The sequence below is a fragment of the Crocodylus porosus genome, unplaced genomic scaffold, assembly GCF_001723895.1.
Source record: "Crocodylus porosus isolate Cpor-Errol unplaced genomic scaffold, CroPor_comp1, whole genome shotgun sequence".
NCBI lineage: Eukaryota > Metazoa > Chordata > Crocodylia > Crocodylidae > Crocodylus > Crocodylus porosus.
The window spans coordinates 22,599,582-22,608,070 of record NW_017728948.1 but is presented as its reverse complement, the minus strand read 5'-3'; the positions used below and the strand labels follow the sequence as shown (position 1 = coordinate 22,608,070).

The 8,489-nt window shown below is 48.4% G+C and overlaps 1 protein-coding gene across 1 annotated transcript in view; it reads left to right on the top strand.

The window, feature by feature from the left end:
* Nucleotides 1–6: 6 nt before the first annotated feature.
* Nucleotides 7–8,489, top strand: part of EVC (EvC ciliary complex subunit 1) — a 114,251-nt gene continuing 105,768 nt past the window's right edge. The window contains exon 1 of the mRNA XM_019553029.1: nt 7–40. The gene's annotated coding sequence lies outside the window, so the exon portion shown is untranslated. The remainder of the gene's footprint in view (nt 41–8,489) is intronic.

The following is an 8,489-nucleotide window of genomic DNA, read 5'->3' as shown; positions in this document are numbered from 1 at the left end:
GCTGGGCGTGCGGCGCATCCGGCCGCTGCTGCACAGACAGGTACCGGCCACCCTCGCCGAGCGCCGCCCCGGCCTGGGGTGGGGCGTGTGCGGCGCGCAGCGCTCCTCGGCCCGGGGTTTGCACCAGAGACGTGGGGACCCCCGCGGTACACCCCGCTTTGGGTCGGCTTCGCCCCCAATTTAAAGCCTCTAGTCCGGGCTCCAGTCGAGGTCAGGGCTCCCCCCCGCTTCCTCCGCAGGAGTTAGCCCCTCTCTTTTGAACGGTCTAAGCCTTCCCCCGGCCCAGCCAGCCTTTCTTCGGCCATGCTGCTCTTTACTAGCTGCTGCTGGGCCCACAGCTCCTGTTCCACAGCCTGGCACGGCCTTGGAAGGGGTTAAAAACAAAGTTTAAAGTTTGGGGGACTTTTTTGTTTCAGTCTTTAAACTTTACTGGGTCTACATTTTTTGTTTGTTTGTTAGTTTTTTCCTTTCATCTGACTAGCTAGGGGCCTGGGCCTGTACATGTGAGGAAAGCTTCTAGTTTTAACTAGAGCCACAGGCGGTGGACCGAGGTGGGCCACCCAGGCTATGGCCGGACCAACTTTTAACACGTTAATGGAGCTAGCTGTGGAGTTAAAAAAAAAAAATAGCTATTCAGTTTTAGCCAGAGTAACAACTGCAGATTTGTGGATTATATAAATGAACGTGCTACAAGTTGGTCGGGCTGTGACCTGGGTGGCCCACCCCATTCCACAGCCTAGGACTGCAGCCAGATATTAAGTGTTGTTTTTATACGTGATGATGCCTCTCACCCTCTGCACCCCTCTTTCCAAAATTTTGTGTCTGCGCGTGGGTATCCATCTGCATCATGCTTCCTACAAAACTGCAGGGCGCTGGCCTGGATCCTGTCCCCATTTCTCAAATTTCTACTTTGACAAGTTTTGGTTGTTTGCCTTTCTTCCCCCGCCTACGCCCCCATCAAGCCTTAACAGTGATTCTCAAGGTTTTTAGACTAAAGGCATCCCATGCTAAGCCCAAGCCACCCCTTGGAAAGTGCCAGCCCTTATTTTTCAGTTGTTTCACTCAGGAAAATAATTGTTTTATTGCAAAGATCTCAGAAAGACCAAAACAGGTCAGAATTTTTTTAATACTGGATACTTATTTGAAATCAGTGGGCACTTCTGCATGTGCTCTGGAAGTCAGGGAGCGGCACTTTAATTAGAGCAGCTCCAAAAGCCGCTCCAATTAGAGTGCTGCCATGTCTTGTGTATCAGCATCTCCATACTTAAAAATGGTGGCGGGAGTGCTTGAACTAAAGCTCATTTAACAGGCTTTAGGTAAAACGCTCCCTTCTGCCATTTTTAAGCACGGGGATGCTGAGACACGGGACACCGGAGGCTGCTGGAGCACAACAGTCGCCATGCTCTGGCAGACATGAGTAATTGAGCCCTTGCCGACGTGTCAGAGCTGACTCCATGCTCATGTGTAGACACCCATTGGATTTATCTTGTCAATCACATTTGCTTACCTGGTACTTATAACCCATGGCATCCCATGGTATCCCTGAAAGGTTCTGCAGCTAAATGGCTGGACGTGAAGCCGGCAACAGTGTGGACTCACTGTGGCTGCTCCACCCAGTTCTGCGAGGCCCCCCAAAGTGCAGGGCCTGGAGCAGTCACCCCAATTTGCTCCGCCCAGCAATGGCCCTGCTTACAGTAGTACATCGTGATCAGCAACACTTCAGATTTTTTATTTGTCCTGGATGCCACTGGATTCTAGTGCCAGCTGTGCCAAATTCCATTGCCTAAGTAGAAAGTATGGCTAAGCTGCCCTGCGCTGCTTAAAAGTCACAACACAAATAGGCAGTTGTGCCACAAATGGGAAATTCACAGCACTGAGAGTTTGGCTCCGTCTAAATTTTATCCGTAGAACAAGAAACTGCACTATCACGGCAGCAGCAAGAGGTTCTTCTCCTTTTCTATCAAAAGCATCGAACCCTGATATATTCAGAATGTTTGCGACACTCTTATTTGGCACCTTTGTTCTGATGGGTGAAGGTTATTTTTACTGCCCATTGATACTTAAAACAAAAGCAGTTTCTTCTATTCTGCCAGACTATAGTGAAATAACTGTACTGTAACAACAGATCCAGCAATTAAATTCGTCTTGGTCCATTTGGATTTTGGCACCAGATAAACTGTAACAGTCAAATCGCAGTTTTCACTTGCAGGCATTCGGTTCCTTTGAGCAATAGGGGTGTGTAGATGAAATGGCGCCCTAAATTGAAGCGGTGCATTTTTTAAAAGACCACTTCAGTTTTACGGCTAATTAAACCCCCATGTCATAAACACCCTGCTGATTTACCTGCCTCTCTGGCAAGGAGGGGAGGGCAAGCTGCTGGTGGGCAGAGCGGTCCCTGGGCTGTGGAGGTGAGCTGGTGGTTCCCTCCACAGCAGCAGCGCCTGTCCCAGGCAGTACCCACCCGCAGGCACCTGGCTTAAGCAGTCCCAGGGAGCACCACAGCCACAGAGGGAAGCACTGGGCTCCCCATGCAGCTCAGGCAGGCAGGCTCCAGGGAGGGGAAAAACAGATTAGGCTCACCGTTTCTCTTTGGCAAAACCTGCTTTCCCAGGCTGCTGCCAGGCTGCCTGCAGGGCTTCCTGCAGGGCTGTGGAGCTGCACTGAGCCTAGTGCTTCACTCAGCTGTCTGGCAGGAGGAGTTTTAGTTTCCTGCACCCCGAGTCATTTAAGGCACATTATGCTGCTGAATTTCCTACAGTGGCTGGAATTAATGTGCAATATGCCACTGACACATGCAAATACCATTAAAGCGGTGCAAAAACATTTAGTCCTCTTTAAAATGTCGTGCACGCACGCCTCTCATTTCATCTACACATGGCCTATGATACTGTTTAGATAGAGTAAGGGTTTCAAACATAAGGCCTGTGGGCTGGATCTGACGGGTGGAACTTTTGTATCTAGCCCACCAGTAGTCCTGTGCCCTCAGCTCCATGCTGCAGCCTGCTCCTAGCACTGCCACCCAGCCAGGGTGCCATGCAACTCCATGAACACAAGTGTATAGTGGCACAGATCTGCATTTGGCCAGTGCTCCATGTTGTTGCATGCCCTCAGCACCTTGCTGATGCATGCTCCCAGCTCCAGACTCCCTGAACATGATTCTGTGTGGAAGTCTAGTCAGTCGCAGTGCCAGGGATGTGTGGCAGCATGGGTCCGGGATCCTGCCGTGGTACAGAATCACACAGGGGCATGCAGCAGCATGGAGTTCTGACTGAACACAGATCTGTGCCACTCTGCACCCCTGTCTCCCTGCCACTGCCTGGGCAGAGCTCTGTGCTGCCACATGCCCCCAGCACTGTGCTACACTGATGTAGCACTGTGCAACTCCAGGCCCATATTGGTGCCCAAACAAGGCCCCACAGATTCAGCTTGGGAGGAGCCCCCCCCTCTCCAAATCATGCCCAGGGCGAGTTTGACACCCTTGGTTTAGGGGCATTATGTGCAAATGTCAGTTATGTTACTTATGAGACAAGCCAAGTACCTGAATTAAAATTAGCTAGTTCAGACAAGCTGTATAAAATCAGTGTTGCTAGGAAGAGGGTGTAGTTAGAGAACCTGTTAAGACTGATAGTATCTTCCACTGTCTTCATTCTGTCAAGAAAGTGAACAGCCTTGGGGTCCTTTGAGACTTCTTGCTGCCTTCTAGATAACAAAAAGCAGTTCTCACCAGACATACCATATTCCAGCATCAGCTTGGTTGAAAACGTGCCCTCTCGCAGCCGTTGCAGAACTACAGTTTGTGAGTAGTTTGTAAATCAGTTTGCAGGTCAGTTTGCCACTTGTCTTTGAAGGAGAACCTTTCAGGTGAGCTCTTTCTTTCATTAAGAGTAGCTAACCTACATATATTTAATGTGAGTAGCTAAAACTGAAGAGTTAGACCTATTACTTAAGCCCCTAGCTTAACTAGAGACCCTGAGTGAGGGGGTCACTAGGGGGTTGCCTGAAAACTCTTTCTTTCCTACCTTCACTGTAAGCTTGGTGAGAGGGACCAATGAGCAGCAAACAGGCCAGCTTTCAGGCAGGTTTGCTAGGGAAGGTCTGGTTGGAGAGCGGGACAGGAAGAGAGAGGCGGCAGATTAAGAGTCCTAAAGAAATGGCTGGAGGACTTTGTGATGCCAGAACCACTGCCACTGCCAACTCCTTCCCCTGCTTGTACCTGTGAGTTGTTTATTAGGGCTGTGTGAAGCTTTGGTTGCCGATTTGATTTGGAGGCGATTTGGCCCAATTCGGGGGCCAAATCTCCGAATCCAAATCAAATCAGGATTCCCATTAAAAGTTCCAAATCGATTCAAAGCATCCAAATCAATTCGGAAAAGATTTGGATCGGCCGGGGAGAGGCGGGCACAGCCAGGCTGCTGCAGGCTTTCCCACAGCTCCTCCGGCTGTGTCTTCTTCTCCCTGGGCAGGGGAAGCCACGGGGGAAGCCTACATGGCTGCCCTGCCTGGCCCCATCAGCTGCCCAGCCCAGCACTTTAAAAAATAAGGATAGAAAGAAGCCCTGCACTCACCAGATGCAGCAGTCACCTGGAGCCTGGCAGCACTCAGCCCCATTTCCCATACTGCATCTGTGCCATGAGGCAGCTGCCACATGGCTGCCAGGCAGAGGGGGGGCAAGGCTCTACCACAAGCACCCAGAGGTGCTGATCGCCACTGCAGCAGCCAGTGAGTACAGAGCTTTTTTTTTTTTTTTTAAGTGCTGGGAGGCTGGGGTTGGCCCCCATGCCTGCTCCCGCCCTGGGAGAGACAGGCACAGCTGGAGGAGCTGCGGAGAACCTGCAGCCACCCAGCTCTGCCTGCCCCTCCCCGGCCAATCCGAATCACTGAATCTCTGTGAATCAGCACCGAATCTTTCAAAGCCAATTTAGCTGAATCGAATGGGGACAGTGATTCAAATCACCGAATCAAGTTACTGTCTTGTAACTTAATTAGCCAAATCCAAATCGAATATTTCCGTATTCACACAGGCCTATTGTCTATCCATGTAGGACCGGTCACTATCGAAGGTCCTACCCAGGTCCTGGTTTGGTGCTGTAGAAATGGCATCTCGCAGGTTCCTTCCAGCGACAGCCAGGGAGGGGAGTATCTGAGATGCAAGCAATGCCTTCTGGTGTTGTCCCTCAGGGAGCAGGCAAGAGTGCTATGAGAAGATATGACGAGACTTTAAGGCATCCTTTGCCACGAGGACTTCATCAGTTCAGTGCTGGAGGAGACCTCTAGGACTGTGGAGGAAGAACTGAGAGGCAGTGCTGGAGGAGGAAAAGGACATGGACTCTCAGGAAGGTAGAAGCTGGAAACTTGTTACCTCTGGCAACAATCAGAAGTCTTCATCTCCACCTGCAGCAGTTTGCCTAAAGAACAGATGTGGAGCCCGAGCAATAGAGGAGGAAGAGCACGGTCCATTGGTGAAGGAGGACAGGCCAAGCATCCCCAAGCCTAAGAGGATCAAAACTGCTGCGACCAAGTGATGGGTATTGGTGGTAGAAGACTCCCTTCTGCAGAGAGGCATCCATCTGACTTATTATCTGACCTGTCATCTCAGGAGGTCTGCCACCTGCCCAGAGCCTACATCCAAGATGTCATAAGGGATTACTGAATCTCATCTAGCCCTCTGACTAATACCCTGTGCTGTCCATCCATGTAGGCATCAGTGATGTTGCCAGAGGTGACCCTGAGCAGATCAGAAGTGATTACAGGGCTCTGAATAGAAGGGTGAAAGGGCCAGCAGCTCAGATGCTGTTCTCATTGATCCTTCCAGTCAAAAGGAAGGGCTTGGACAGGAGTGGATGCATCCTGCCGATCAATGCATGGCTGTGCAGATGGTGTTGCCAGGAGGGCTTTGGCTTCTTTGACCATGGGGTGTTCCAAGAGGAAGGAATGCTAGCAAGAGATGGGGCACACCTGACAAAGAGAGGGAAGAGCAGACAGTCTTGGTAACCTAGTGAGGAGGGCTTTGAATTAGGTTCTCCAGGGGATGGAGACCAAACCCCTGAGGTAAGTGGGGAAATGGGTGTCCTAGAGGAAGCAGAAGCAGGAGGGGGCAACAGAGGTTGGATGAATGAACTGTAAGGTGGATAGAAAACTAGCTGGATCATCAGGCTCAAAGCATAATCATCACTGGTGAGATGTCTAGTTGGCAACTGACATCAAATGGAGTGCTCCAGGGTTGGTCCTGAGGCCAGTTTTTGTTCAATATCTTCATTAACAATCTGGATACTCAGCAAGTTTGTAGATGACATCAAGCTGGGGGACTGGAAGGTAGAGCTAGAATTCAGAGAGACCTCAACAAATCGGAGGATTGGACCAAAAGAAATCTCATGAGGTTAAATAAAGACAAGTGCAGGGTCCTGCACTTAGGACGAAACAATCCCATGCACAAGTACAGGCTGGGGACCAACTGGCTAAGCAGTAGGTCTGCAGAAAAGCATGTAGGGGTTACAGTGGACAAAAGGTGGATATGAGCCAACAGTGTGTCCATGTTGCCAGGAAAATTAACAGGATACTGGGATGCATTAATAGGAGCATTGCCAGCAGATCAAGGGAAGCGATTCTTCCCCTCATTCAGCACTGGTGAGGCCACATATGGAGTACTGTCTCCAGTTGTGGGCCCCCTTCAGAAAGGATGTGGACAAGTTGGAGAGTCCAGCAGAGGGCAGTGTAAATGGCGAGGGGACTGTGGCACATGGCTTAATAAAAAAGGCTTATTTAGTCAAAAGAAGAGAAGACTGAGAGGGGATTTAATAGCAGCCTTCAACTACCAGAAGGGGGGTTCAAAAGAGGATGGAGCTAGACTGTCCTCAGTGGCAGTAGATGAGAGAACAAGGAGCAGTGGTCTCAAGTTGCAGCAAAGGACGTTTAGGTTAGAAATTAGGAAAAACCCTCTCACAAGGAAGGTTGTAAAGCACTGGAACAGGGAGGGAGGTTGTGGAATCGTCATCCTTAGAGGTTTTTAAAACCTGACTAGACAAAACCTTGTCTGGGATGATCTATTTGGGGCAGGTCCTGCTTTGAGCAGGAAGTTGGATTAAGTGACCCCCCGAGGTCCCTTCTAAGCCTGGTTTTTATGATGCTACATATTGTAATCCTTGTAGTCCTTGCCTCTTGAGTTTGACTACTCCAGGATTTTCAAGTATTATATTGATAAACCCCTTGGTAAAGGCCCACACAAGTTTTAGATGCGTCTAATATAGTAGTTTGATTATCAGGGTGCATCCACAGACAAAAGGCCAGCATATCCATTTTTTACATTCTTCTGGCTCCCTGTCTGGCATTTGTACAAGATTCTGCTTCTTGTGGGTGACAGAAACCCTCAAAGGACTGGAGCCAATCTATGCCAAAGGGTGCCTCTTTTTCCACATCTACCTACCTCATCAAGTGATTTCAGTAGGAGTGACAAGTTGAACTCTGAGTAGCCTGGCATTCTCAGCAGCAACCCCACAACTACAGAACTCCTGTCGATGCACTGAAAATGATATATATATCCAATTAAATGTTTGACAGTTTGCTTGGGGTGAAGCCAGTAGCTTTTTCAAAACACATACATTTTCTGTAGTTCAACATGCATGTCTGATTTTTAAACTTCTTATGGAAAATATGCAAATTTCCATGTTCTTTTCAAAATGAAACTTGATTATTCATAGCTTCTTATCACAACATGTATTTAGAGTCCAACATTTGCTATGTAACAGGGAAGTATTTGCAGTGAACCATCTTATTTTTTGGGCAGTTATATTGACTGTTTGTTCTTGCTCTGTATCAGACTAAGTCCAATAAAATATTGAGTTAATTGGTTGAAACAGTGGTTGGTATTGGCACAGCTGGAGGGATCCAGAACCCATGCAGTGTTCTGTCTGTATTCAGTGGGTGGTTTGTTTTTATTTAACCACACCTCTTTTTACATCTCCAGCTAATCTCCCATACCTACATGTGGAACAGGGCTTATCATCATTAGGCGTGGTGTGAAAGAAGAATTCTCTTGTATCCATCTGCTTTCAGGTGGAAGATATGAAACTGCTTGAAGCTATGCTTTTGCTTGGTAATAGTTGCACTTCAAGGACGTGATTTAATGCGTCCTGTGGGGGTGTAAACTTCTCTGAGTCAATTGCTCGTTTTTGTTTTTCAAGAGATGGTATCTTTATACTGCTGTCACTTTTCAATATATATATAGCCAAGTACAAATTTTAATCCGTCTGATCAAACTCAGACCCTCAAAGGTAGTTCAGTGCTTGACCATCACTGAAAAATCAATCCTATCTTAAAAATGGGTACAGTTTAAGGGGAGGGGTGCTGGGAAACCACCTGCTGAATATAAACACTACTCTCTGAATGTTTCTGGGTCCTCCAGCTGTGCCTACACCAGCCACCATTACATCCGATTAATTCAATATTATGTAGGTCCAAGTCTAAAAAAACAAATTTGAAAAAAAAAAAAAAAA